General features: G+C 46.9%; 1 protein-coding gene across 10 annotated transcripts in view; it reads right to left on the reverse strand.

Annotated features, from left to right (window-relative positions):
• Nucleotides 1–13,909, reverse strand: part of LOC143039384 (glycoprotein 3-alpha-L-fucosyltransferase A-like) — a 324,950-nt gene that overhangs the window by 90,869 nt on the left and 220,172 nt on the right. The gene's annotated exons all lie outside the window — the stretch shown is intronic.

The raw sequence follows: 13,909 nt of genomic DNA on the forward strand, positions 1-13,909 counted from the left end.
TCTCTTTCCCCCCTCTCTCTCATTCTCTCTCTTTCTCATTTTCTCTCTTTCTCATTCTCTCTCTTTCTCATTCTCTCTCTCATTCTCATTCTGTCATTCTCATTTTCTCTCATTCTCATTCTTTCTCACCCATTCTCTCTCATTCTCATTATCACATTCTCTCTCTCTCTCTCTCTCTTTCTCTCTCCCATTCTTTCTCTCCCTCGATCTCCCTCTCTCATTCCCATTTTCACTCTCTCTCTCTCTCTCATTCGCTTTTTCATTCTCTCTCTCTCTCTCTCTCTCTCTCTTTCTCACTCATTCTCTCTCATTCTCATGATCTCTCTCTCTCTTTATCATTCTCTGTCATTCTCATTCTTTCTCATTCTCATGATCTCAATCTCTCTCTCATTCTTTCCCTCATTCCCATTTTCACTCTCTCTCTCTCTCTTTCTCTCGCCCTCTATCCCTCATTCTCTCTCCCTCTCCACCTCTTCATTCACTCACTTTTTCCCTTATTCACTCACTCTCTCTTTCACTAATTCTCTCACTCATTCACTCACTCTTTCCCTCATCCTTTCTCTCCTTCTCTCCCTCATTCTCTTCCTCCCTCTCTCCCTCATTCTCTTTCTCCCTCTTTCCTTCATTCTCTTTTTCCTTCTCTCCCTCATTATCTTTCTCCCTCTCAAGCCTCATTCTCTTTCTCCCTCTCCCTCATTCTCTTTCTCCCTCTCTCCCTCATTTTCTCTCTCTCCCTCCTATTTCTCTGTTTCCCTCGTTCTTTCCCCCTCATTCTCTCTCTCTCTCCCTCACTTTCCCTCTATCTCCCTCCCTCTCCCACACTCATTCTATCTCCCTCAATCATTATCTCCCCCTCTCTCACTCAATCTCCCTCCCTCTCTCTATCTCCCCCACTCTCCCCCTCGCTACCTCAAACACTCTACCCCTCTCTCTCTTTCTCCCTCACTCTCTCCTTTCCTCACTCTCACTTTCTCCCTCCCTCACTCTCACTTTCTCCCTCCCTCCCTCTCTCACACTTTCACTCTCTCCCTCCCTCATTCTCTCATTCCCTCCCCCCTCCCTCCCTAAGTCTCTCTCCCTCCGTGACTCTCCTTCCTTCTCCCTCCCTCCCTAAGTCTCTCTCTACCCCTCATTCTCTCACTCCTTCACTCTCTCTCACTCCATCAGTAACTCCCTCACTCCCTCATTCTCTCTCTCTACCTCACTTTCTCTCTACTTCACTCTCTCTCTACCACACTCTCTACCTCACTCTCACTCTCCCTCACTCATTTTCTCTGTCTCTCACTCTCTCCCCTCACTTTTTCTGTCCCTTACTCTCTCTGTACTTTATTCTCTGTCTGTCCCTTACTCACTCTCTCTGTCCTCTACTCCACTCTGTCACTTACTCTCTCCCTTACCCACACTCTCTCTCCCTTACTCACACTCTGTCCCTTACTCTCACTCTCTGCCCTTTACTCATACTCTCTGTCCCTTACTCAGTCTCTCTCTCTCTCTCCCTCTCTCTGTCTCCCCTCTCTCTCACTCCTCACTCCCTTTTTCTCTCCTTCACTCTCTCTCGCGCGACACCAGGTCCTAGTAAGTTTTTAAAAACAAAGAGAAGAATAACAATATACAGAGAATGACCAACCTACTACTATCATCCGCTGACGTCTATCACCTTTGTCTGAGCTCCTCAAGAGTCAAGTGACTTTATTCAGCCGGCCGAGACCAGGTGGCAGGACGGGGGTGGAAGAGGGGGGGTTAATACGTTTCTTTGGAATAAGACCATCAGGCCTTTACTGTTGCTGGCTCTCTAACAACAATGGACGCAGTGCACCACGTACGTGAAAGGGTTGGAAATGCATAGAGTAGAGGAAGAGACTGCTTGGGCACAAGCACAGTTTACCCAGGGAGCCAGACTACATTATTTTATTTATTTTATTTTATTTATTTTTTTTTTTTACAAACTGGCTCCGAGCTGCTGTAAAAGGTTGTGCATGTTTTTTTTTTTTTCACTTCTTCAAACCCTCTAGAACATCTCTAGTGTGGACATCCCTGCATATTTTTTGCTGGTTGCTTGGAATTCGCACATTTGTGATCCCACCTCTAAAACGCTTTATAGCACATTTGACGATAGAAATATTAACCCGAATTCAATCCCTAAATACTTTTAACCTATTTATAATTTCCCAAAGATATATATTGCAGGGACTGTTCAATGCTTGTTGCACTTCATATCTGCTTTCAAAATTATTATATGATGATATGCCTTTCCTAGGTGACTGTGACAACTTGGCGGCCTTATATTGTATGATGGATCACTTTTGTTTCGTCAAATATATAACTGAAAAGATTTTCTATGGAACACAATTCTTCTTTTTTCACTATATCTGACTTGCCCATAGTGTTTTCCTATCACCTGGGATCATTTTAAGTCCAAAACTATCTGCACAGCTATTTTTAATATATACATACATGCATATACCAAGGGCTTTTTTTTTTTACAAGGAAGGTAGCCAAAATCAAAAGGCATAATTCCACTCCCACCTATTTTATCCCCCGCCCTTCTCTCCACTCCAATTCACCACCCCTCTCTCCTTCTCTTTTTTCTTGGCTCCTGGATGACGGGTCATCCCTGCATCTCGCCCACTGCCCTGGCTCAGAAGCAATGCAGCGAGACATAGCACATCCACAGCAAGGCCGCTTCATTTAATCGGCGACACCCCCCGTCTCCGTCCCCTCATACAGAAAAAGAGAAGACGGGGAGAAATCCCTTCGGGCTGCGTCAAAATATATTTTTTAATATATAGTAGAAGAAAATATCATCCTAAAATTGTGATTCTGTGATGTTGAAATTTAATACATTTGCTATTATATTTACTTTAATCAACAATTCGAGCAAATGTTACATAACTGTGTAGGAAGAGTAGAAAAATCTAAAACAGAAGAAGTAAAAAAGTAAATTACGATTTAGTGCGTTTTCTTATAATGCCATGTTATTTCATAGCCTTTTACTATATGCATGATATCCATTTAAGTTGGATACGAGTTTTATATTAGGAAATTAGGTAGCTGTGAACTTACTAAATATATCAATGACTACATTAGACTGCTACTCTCCATTACTGAATTGAGGTATTCTATTTAATTGCTTTCAGATTAAGAATTAACCTTGGCCAATAAATAGGAAAGACATCAATTTGATGATGAGTGGAGTTTGGTGTTTGACAAGAAAAAATTGTATCTTTACTATGAAATGTGTGTGATTTGCCAGGAACATAGAGGACACTTATATAATATTCAGAAAGGGTTCTTGGAAAAATTAAAATTTGCCTGTGAAGCGAGGCAAGACAAAAGGCTTGCTTCTGCTTCAGGAAATTAATAATAATTCTTGGCTTGAGAAAAGAAAGCCTATTTAACGTGATTATTGTAGGAACTGGCATATCCTTGAGAAGATCGATATTTTGGGAAAAAAAAAATCCAAATGTATCTCATAACACATAGATGAATGAAGATGGGCCAAGTGGGATGTGACAAACAAGGTCATCCACTGATTCTTACCAGCCCAAATCAAACTGTATATGTAATAAACGGTACGAAGGTAAAGAACCTACAAATAAAATCACCTCAGAAACCAGCCAGGAAAATATCAAATACCTCGAAAAATAAAAACAGAAGTGACATTTTGTATAGACACGGTAAAGGAAACATGGACTGGAGGTGAAGCTTTATTCCTGACGTTTCGTCTAACGACTTTCTCAAAGGAATGAGCATACTAGAAACATACAGAGATTATAAACCCGCCTTATGGCTCAAGGGGGTGTGCGAACGTATAGCGCTGCGTCCTGATTGGCCCGCTGAGACAGCCAATCACGAAGCGCTATATTAGCTGAAGATTTGGCCCAGGTGAAGCTCCCAGCCTTATTGTTGATATTCGGACGAGTGGTGATGTACGCAGCTTCTATAGATTTTCTGACCTTCTTATCCATACCTTCGTGTAGAATCTCGGCTCGGTTCCATTGTGGGAGGTGCCCAGAATCGTCAACATGCACCACCATTGCGTTGGTGAGTCTATGGTGACGGAGGTCGGCCTTATGCTCCCTGATTCTAGTGTTAAGGCCCCTCTTAGTCTCTCCGTAGTATGCTTTATCGCATGATGTGCATGGGATCTTATATACGACGCTGTCTTCTCTCCCCCTCATCTTAGTCCCGCTTTTTATCATGTCACCAATCTTCGTTCCCGATGTTACGGCTGCTTTAACTTCCGTGCTCCTGAGCATTCTAATAATGTCTCCTACCTTCTCAGAGTTAGGAAGCGCCATGTATGATGTTTTTGTGGTGGCGTTGCCTTCTCTTAACCTGCTTGTGTGGATTATTTCTTCCGCCCAAGGGCTTAATCCTGAGCTTAAGACGAAGAGCGGAAGAAATAATCCACACAAGCAGGTTAAGAGAAGGCAACGCCACCACAAAAACATCATACATGGCGCTTCCTAACTCTGAGAAGGTAGGAGACATTATTAGAATGCTCAGGAGCACGGAAGTTAAAGCAGCCGTAACATCGGGAACGAAGATTGGTGACATGATAAAAAGCGGGACTAAGATGAGGGGGAGAGAAGACAGCGTCGTATATAAGATCCCATGCACATCATGCGATAAAGCATACTACGGAGAGACTAAGAGGGGCCTTAACACTAGAATCAGGGAGCATAAGGCCGACCTCCGTCACCATAGACTCACCAACGCAATGGTGGTGCATGTTGACGATTCTGGGCACCTCCCACAATGGAACCGAGCCGAGATTCTACACGAAGGTATGGATAAGAAGGTCAGAAAATCTATAGAAGCTGCGTACATCACCACTCGTCCGAATATCAACAATAAGGCTGGGAGCTTCACCTGGGCCAAATCTTCAGCTAATATAGCGCTTCGTGATTGGCTGTCTCAGCGGGCCAATCAGGACGCAGCGCTATACGTTCGCACACCCCCTTGAGCCATAAGGCGGGTTTATAATCTCTGTATGTTTCTAGTATGCTCATTCCTTTGAGAAAGTCGTTAGACGAAACGTCAGGAATAAAGCTTCACCTCCAGTCCATGTTTCCTTTACCGTGTCTATACAACTTGTTCACATGGATTTTCATTTTTTCAGAAGTGACATTCTTTTAGTCTTATTGGACAGGGCCATGATATGGTTAGCCAATGATGCATGCTACCACCTCCCATGCATGAATGCCTCCAAAGCTACACGCAATCCCACTTAGGTTTCTTAAGAGAAAAAGGGGGTTGAAGAAGTATGGCATCAACTAACAGAACAACTACAGATTGACTTGTTCCAGAAAATGAACTGCTGCATGATTATAACTTTGAGGAACATGTATCGAGAAATTTTACGTGATCTTCCTGCTTCTAATCCACACAGTTACAAGTCCTTCAAATTGAAATCTAAACTTCATAACCATTTTGCAAATAGAGTGGTGGTCCGGGATCAAAGTGGCCAAGCATTAGGTTTCATCTGTGCTACCTCAATCCACCCCTGAAGGAGTTGGAACACCTATCCAAATTGGATCCTAAATAAGAGACCCTCTTTAGAGCAGCAAAAATACTAAGAGAGGATGTAAAAATGTGTAGAAAAGAAACACCTGCATCAAATTCCAGTTAAATAAGTGATGAAACAAAAGTGATTTTCACACTACATAATGCCACCAAGGAAAGGCTTATCATCATATAACAATTTTGAAAGCAGATATGGAATGCCCAACCATTGGAGTGTGCATGCGGTATATATCTTTGGGAAATTATAATTAGGTAAAAAGCATTCAGGGATTGAATTTGGGTTAATAGTTCATATTTTGTCAAATGTGGTATAAAACGTTATAGTGGTAGGGTCACAAATGTGCGAATTATAAGCAAACAGCAAAAAATCTGCAGGGTTGTCCACACTAGAGATGTTCTAGAGGGTTTGAAGAAGTGAAAAACCATGCACAACCTTTTACAGCATCTCGGAGCTGGTTGACCCTATTGGCTCCCTGGGCAGTTTCTCCTCTGTAAAGGCAGCGTTAGCCTATTTCCTTGCATGCGTCTTGCGAGTATGTGTGCGTGAATACGTGGATGCACGTGTTGATGTGATAGTGTATATGTGTATCAACACTACTACATCATTTTCCTCCGTCGCTTTTGTAATAGCTTAATTTTCCATTTTATAGTTTCTTGATGGTATTTTCTTACTTTCACCAATTACCACTAATTTTTTTTTTCTCATGAAATCAACATCCCACTTTTGGTTTCACTTACAGTATCTACATCTTCCTTCATTTTTTTTTATGATAAACTCTCTCCATGATCTAGCCATCATCAGCAAATAACTGCTTCCTGCATTCATCATGTCATTAACGTACATCAAGAACATTACTGGTGCCAACACCGAGCCCTGTGGGACCCTTCCAATTACACCTCTCCAATCCGACATCCTGTCCTTCAGGAAGTCCTCCATCCACCTCAGCACCCTTAAGTTGTCCAATATGTTACAGTTTTCATATTAATCTTTTATGAGATACATTTTCCAAAAGTTCTCCCAAGATCAAGGTATACAATTTACCCTCAGTTCTTGTAGCACATCTATCGGTCTCGAGTAAAACCTAAAATTGGAAACCCATGGCGTGTGTGTGTGTGTGTGTGTGTGTGTGTGTGTGTGTGTGTGTGTGTGTGTGTGTGTGAGTGTATGTGAATGTGTGTGTGTGTGTGTGTGTGTATGTGTGTGTGTGTGTGTGCGTGTGTGTGTATGCGTGTGTGTGTGTGTGTGTGTGTGTGTGTATGTGTGTGTGTGTGTGTATGCGTGTGTGTGTGTGTGTGTGTGTGTATGCGTGTGTGTGTGTGTGTGTGTGTGTGTGTGTGTGTGTGTGTGTGTGTGTGTGTGTGTGTGTGTGTGTGTGTGTGTGTGTGTGTGTGTGTGTGTATGCGTGTGTGCGCGGGCCTGTGTATGCGTATCTGTGTGCGCATACATGTCTGTGTGCGCGCGTGCGCGCTCGTGTGGATGTGTGCGCATACATGTCTGTGTGCGCGCGTGCGCGCTCGTGTGGATGTGCACTCGTGTGTATGTATGCATGGGGAAAAGGAAGAGGGGTAAGGGGATTCTGGGGCAGAGAGAAGGAAGAGGGAAACAGGTTAAGTCAGAAAAGGGAAAACTGAAATACAGAATGGTAAAGAGAAGCGAGAAGAACAAATAAAGAAGGAATGGAAATGAGAGGGACGGCGAGCCGGGTTGGGAAAAGGAGGGAGAACGGCGGCGGCGGTAAATGGGGAAAGTCGGCCAGAAAGGGAGAACGGGGAGTGGGAAGACGGGACAGAAGAAGAAAAACGGAGTTGAGGTGAAAATGGGGGAGACGAAAGGTAAACAAGGGAATGAGAGAAAAAGACAGATGGGGGAAAGGACAGTAGTGGAAAGGGGAAGGAGGAATGAAAGGAAAGGACTGGAGGCGAGAGAGGATTAGTGATGGGATAGAAGAAAAGAAAAAAGGAAAGGGAAGGAAGAGATAGGGAAGGCCGTAGTGAATGGAAAAAAATGAGAAAGGTGAGGGAGGGCTGGAGAAAGATTGAAAGGGGAAGAAGTATAGGAACACAAAGACAAGGAAGTACAACAGAACAGGGGAGGGCGAAAGGAACTGAGGGAGCAGAGAAAATAGGAATGAAGAGGTACAGCCGGGAATAAGGCAAGGGAGGATGGAGGTGGGTGGGAAGAGAGAAAAAAAATACAATGATGACAAGGAGGAGCACAAGCCAAGAGGCGCGTAGCTGCGGGGATTTCAAAGAGGGACACTTGTGGTGGAGAACTTCACCTATGCCTTTCCTCATCTTGGTTGAACAATTTCCGCCTAACAATAATTACTTGAAATATTCTATAAAATTACCGAATAATGAACCTAACACAGTCTGGCGTGGGATGGTGCGCGTATGCTTAGAAGGGGAACGAAGAGTGATGGATGGCATGTCTTGGCTCTCTACCTCCATTATACGGGGGAAGAAACCTTTTGGTAAATAAATACAGATAGATGAATTCTGTTACACGGTTCACAATCGAGTGATAGGCACCTTCAAGTGAAACACGTGAACTTGTCTGAGTTTTCGTATACTACCAGGGAAATAAGCATCTGAGAAAGAAAGCAAAGAGATTATATGAAGGGGTGATCGTGCCTACGACACTGTTTGGGGAGGAAACATGGACTTTAAGAGAAGCAAAAGGAAGTTTAGTCATATTTGAGATGAAGTCTCTGAGAAATATGGTAGGGCTTACAAGGTTAGATAGAGAAATCTGGAGTGAGGAACAAAGCGAAGGTGGAAAGGGAGCTGACAGGGCCGAAGAAAAATTATTGGGATGGTTTGGACAAATGGAAAGAATGAGTATAAAAAGGTTAGCAAAAAAGATATGGAAGGCAGAGGTGGATGGAGTGAACTTGAGGGGACGACCAAGGATGAGATGGATGGATGGGGTGAAAGGGGCTTTGAGCAAGAGGGGAATATCTATTGAGCAAGAAAGGGAGAAGGCAGGTGATAGGGCGAGTGGAGGATGGTTGTGTATGATGCTATTTTGACGCAGTTTTTTTTATTTTCCGCGCGAGGGGACGGGGAGTGAGGGAATCGCCGGTTAAGTGAAGCGGCCCTACAGTGGATGTGCTGTGTCTTGCTGTGTTGTTTCCGACCCGGGCAGTGGGCAGGAGACAGGGATAACCTTTCATCTACGAGGAGCTAAGATGAGAGGGAAACAAGGGAGGTGGGCGAGAGTGGAACGAGTGGGAATGGGTGCATGTGTGCCTTTGACTTGGCTACCTCTCTTATAAGGGGAGAGAGAGAGAAAGAGAGAGAGAGAGAGAGAGAGGGAGAGAGAGACACAGAGAAAGAGAACAACATGAATAAAAGTATGGGAAAGTATAAATTAGATAACTTTGTAACATATAAATTTGTTGACAGTAGTCGGGTCAGACGTCCGGCAGTGCTGAGAGAATGAGGTCACTACAGTATTGGACCTGTCCTAATTCCCTCCTAGTGTGCTTCTTTTGTATATATAATGTCAGTGCTACCTTACTCTATACCTTTGAAAATGTCTTAAATAGACGAAAACGTTCAGTCATATTTCATTTTATTTTCCAAGTGGTTTTATTACACACACACACACACACACACACACACACACACACACACACACACACACACACACACACACACACAAATATATATATATATATATATATATATACATATATATATATATATACATACATATATAAAGAAAATTGGTCTTTTGATTTTCTCTATGTACACTGCTGAAACTTACTGTCAGCTCAGTTATAATTTTGTTCTGAAGATATGCGAGAAGCTTCCGCCAAGAGGCACTTAGCTGCGATCGAAACTGTTACCGATGCCTTGCGTATTCCGGCAGCTAGGCAAGGAATGGCAGTCATCGAATTTATTCTGCACAAATAATGACAACGATAAGGGCAACGGCAAAGGCCAACGACGGCAATGACAAAAAAACTACTACTACTTCTACTACTACTAATTACAGCTCTCAGGGAACATAAAGAGGCAACCTATTGACCGTCCACTACGAGAAGTCACGTTCAATCCTGTCGGATCTGTAGCGATGCTACTATTGGTGAAGAGATAGAGGCTTTGGTGAGTTCGTCTCCTTTATTTTAAGGTACGAGTGAACTGATTTTACATGCGGCGGAAACCGATATATATACTGAGTGGGCAAGTTACCTGTGGTACGTAATTAGGTAATTGCACTGGGTTAGGTCGGGTCAAGCAGGGTCGCGCTGGCAGAGAAGCGTCAGGTCGTGGCTATCAGTCACGTTCCCTGCCACGTGACTTGTCGCGGCTGTACAATACTCCCCTCTTAAATTTGCCTTGGCTTAAGGGGCCATCCTGCACGTGAGAATTTGGTGGGCGGAGTGTCAAGGTGTGCCGGTTTTAGGCGGTCAATGGAAACCCATTCTGGCCTACCGGAGATGGAGATGCGGAAGGTCTTGTCTTTACGTTAAAGGACAAGATGGGGGCCAGTGCAGGGACGGGTGAGTGGTGGGGTGTGAGCGTCCGTCCTCAGGAAAACGTGCGTCGAGGTGTGGTGTTTTGGGAGGTATTCCTTCACCTCCCGGTGATGTGTCGGCACGCATGGTGCAAATTTGCCGACAGTGCGTCGAAGCTGTTGCAGGCTCTCGGGAGACTCATGTGGAGGGAAGAATTCTGTGGGCACGACGAGGGTTTGGCCGAAGACCATCTCTGCTGGAGACACGTTGAGGTCGTCCTTGATGGCTGTCTGAAGACCAAGGAGTATCCATGGTAGCTGGGGTAGCCAGGAGCCGTTGTTGCAGCGTGCCATAAGAGATGCTTTGAGTGAGCGGTGGGTTCGCTCTACCATGCCGTTGGCTGCGGGGTTGTACGAGGTAGTGTGATGGACTGTAGTACCCAGGAGTTCAGCGAGAGAGTGCCACAGCCGCGACGTGAAGCAAGTTCCTCGGTCGGAGGTGACGTGTTCCGGGAGGCCAAATCTGGCTATCCATCCACTGAGAAATGCTGTAGTGCAGGATGAGGCGGTAGTATCCTTGATGGGGATGACCTCCAACCAGCGGGTCGATCTATCAATGGCGGTGAAGAGGTAACGATGGCCTTCCGACAGGGGGAGTGGACCGACGATGTCGACATGAATGTGTGCGAAGCGTCGTCGGGGCTGATGGAATGATCCGATGCCTGATTCAGTGTGGCGATGAATTTTGCTTTGCTGGCTGGCAATGCAGGATCTGGCCCACTCCTTTGCGTCCTTGGAGATGCTGTGCCAGATGAATTTCTGCTTCAGGAGCTTCGCAGTGACGCGCCCTGAAGGGTGAGACAGGCCGTTTATTAAATTGAACACTTGACGTCGGAAGGCAGCTGGGATGAGGGGTCGTGGGCGGCCGGTACTGATGTCGCAGAGGATGGTGTGGTTGTCGTGAAAAGGGACGTCTTGCCACTTAAGGGATGTGATGGATGTCCTGTAGGCAAGTGTTTCAGGATCCTCCCGTTGCTCTCTGGCAATAGCTGTGTAGTCGAGGCCGAGTTGAATTGCGTCGATGGCTATTCGGGAGAGGGCGTCTGCGACGGGGTTGTTTGTACCGGGGACGTGCCTAATGGTGCAATTGAACTCGGCGGTGGCGGAGAGGTGGCGGCGCTGTCTGGCAGACCAAGCGTCCTGTTGTTTTGTGAAGGCGTGCACCAGACGTTGATGGTTGGTGTTGATGATAAATGAGGAGCCCTCGAGGAAATGGCGAAAGTGGCGGACGGCGTGGTGGATGGCGAGGAGCTCTCTGTCGAAGGTGCTGTAGTTGATCTCGGCCTTGGAGAGTTTCCTGCTGAGGAAACCGAGGGGTGTAGGTCTGCCACTGAGGGTTTGTTCAAGCACACCCCCTATGGCGACATTGCTGGCGTCCGTTGACAGTTGTAGCTGGGCACCTGGTGCAGGGAGAGAGAGGATGGTGGCACGGGCAGGGGCTTTTTTGGCGTTGACGAAGGCAGCTTCCATGGCGGGGTTTTACAGGAGGTCCTTCGGTTTTCCGTGAAGGGCATTATAAAGTGGGTGCAGCGTTTGAGCGATGTTAGGGAGGAAACGGTGATAGAAGTTGACCATCCCAATAAATTCCTGCAAGGCTTTGATGGTAGTAGGTTTGGGAAATTTGTCGACTGCGGCGACTTTATCCTGCAGGGGACGAACGCCGTCAGGAGAGATGAGGTGTCCCAAAAATGGGACAGACTTTTTTCCGAAGCTGCATTTGTCAATGCGGACAACGAGGCCGTTGTCCTGGAGACGCTCGAGGATGGTCCGCAGGTGTTGGAGGAGCTGGTCAGGCGAGTTGGAGAAGACCAGAATATCGTCGACGTAGCAGACGCAGAAGTCGAGGTCGCCAAGGATGCCGTCCATTAGGCGCTGGAAGGTCGCACCTGAGTTTCGCAAGCTGAAGCAGGAGTAATTAAAGGTATACGTCCCGAAAGGGGTGTTGATGGCGGTCTTCGGGATGTCGTCTGTATGCACCGGAACTTGGTAGTAGCCCTTCAGGAGGTCCAGTGTCGAAAAGATCTTGGCGCCGTTGAGGTATGTGGTGACGTCGGCGATGTTTGGGAGTGGGTAGTGGTCAGGTTCCGTCATCATGTTCAGCCGCCGGTCGTCTCCACAGGGGCGTCAGGAACCATCGTTCTTCTTGACGAGGTGGAGAGGTGAGGACCAAGGGCTGGAGGCCTTTTGGCATAGGCCTAGTCTCTCCATCTCTTGGAAGGTTTTCTTGGCGACGACGAGTTTCTCGGGTGGTAGGCGGCGGTATTTGGCAAATACCGGGGGCCCAGACGTCTTGATGTAGTGGTACACGCCATGTTTAGCTGGCGTCTGTGGTGTCTGTCGCAGCTCAGGCTTGAAGACGTCGGGGAATTCCGTGAGCAGGTGGGCGTAGAGCATTCTAGCGTCGATGGTGGCGACCGTGGTTGGCTGTGGCGCAATTTGCAGGGTCGCCGAGACGGATGCGGTTGCGCAGACAAGGCGGCTGTTGGCGACGTCGACCAGTAACCTGTAATGAGCGAGGAAGTCAGCACCGAGAAGGGGCGTCTTGATGTTTGCCAGGATGAAGTTCCATGAGTAGTGGCGACTCCCAAAGGTGAGGTTCAGGCATTTCCACCCGTAGGTAGCTATGGTACTGCCGTTAGCGGCGACGAGCCTAACGCCAACGTCCTTGGGGACCCGGCGTTCTGCAGCGAATGCAGGAATTATGGACCTGCAAGCACCAGTGTCGACAAGAAAGCGACGTTTAGAGGCCTTGTCGTTGATGTAGAGGCCCGTTGCGCTTGTAGGGGGCACCGTGATGGACGGTGACCCATTTAGGCGTTTTTTGTCCAGGTACATCCTGGTTGGCATTTCTTGGCGAAGGCGCCAAATCCTGTGGTAGTAACACAGGTGCATAGCGGGGGTGGTCCGGCGTCGCTGCCTTTGCTGGTGTTGTTGGTGCCTGTTGGCTGGCGATGCTGCTGCGGCGAAGATTTCGTCCGTGATGTCCGTAGCACAGACATGACTCCTTGCTGCGGCGGCGTGGGCATCGGCGAGATGGTCCGCCTTCCGTGAAACTTCGTCGGTGGTCATTTCCTCGGTGTTGCCAAGGGCGGATCGGACGGGCGCTGGGAGGCGCATGAGCCACAATTGACGAAGCATATCGACGTTCCTGCTGGTTCCGTTGGCTGTGGGTGGGAGGCGGGCGATGGACATCATCTCGAGGTATGATGTACTTGGTTTAATGTCCCCCAGTGGCTGTTGGGAGAGTTGGAGGATTTTTGCGGCTCTGGAGGCTGCTGACGGCGTGAATTCCTGAAGCAGGTACTATTTTAGAACGTCATACTGGATAACGCCGTCGTGTTGATCAAGCCATTGGGAGATGATTGGGAACACATCCTCGGGGATCGCCTCGAGAACATAGTCTGCCTTCGTTTGGGACGCGCTGATATTGCGCAGGCAGAACTGAATCTCCGTTCGTCGAAACCAGGAGGGGGCGTCGACCGTAGAAAAAGGCGGCAGATTCAAGGAGACGGCGTTGACGGTGTTGGTGAAGAGAAAGAGGTTTTGGTGAGTTCGTCTCCTTTATTGTAAGGTACGAGTGAACTGATTTTACATGCGGCGGAAGCCGATATATATACTGAGTGGGCAAGTTACCCGTGGTGCGTAATTAGGTAATTGCACTGGGTTAGGTCGGGTCAAGCAGGGTCGCGCTGGCAGAGAAGCGTCAGGTTGTGGCATCAGTCACGTTCCCTGCCACGTGACTTGTCGCGGCTGTACAGGTCCCTCAATACTGCGATGCCTTTTTAGTTTGTCTTTTTTTTTTTTTTGTCAACATGGCGATTTCATTCAGCTGAAGGACTGACTTGGGGTTGATAC

The sequence above is a fragment of the Oratosquilla oratoria genome, chromosome 26 (genome assembly GCF_046742065.1).
Source record: "Oratosquilla oratoria isolate Oo_2021 chromosome 26, ASM4674206v1, whole genome shotgun sequence".
Classification (NCBI taxonomy): Eukaryota; Metazoa; Arthropoda; class Malacostraca; order Stomatopoda; family Squillidae; genus Oratosquilla; species Oratosquilla oratoria.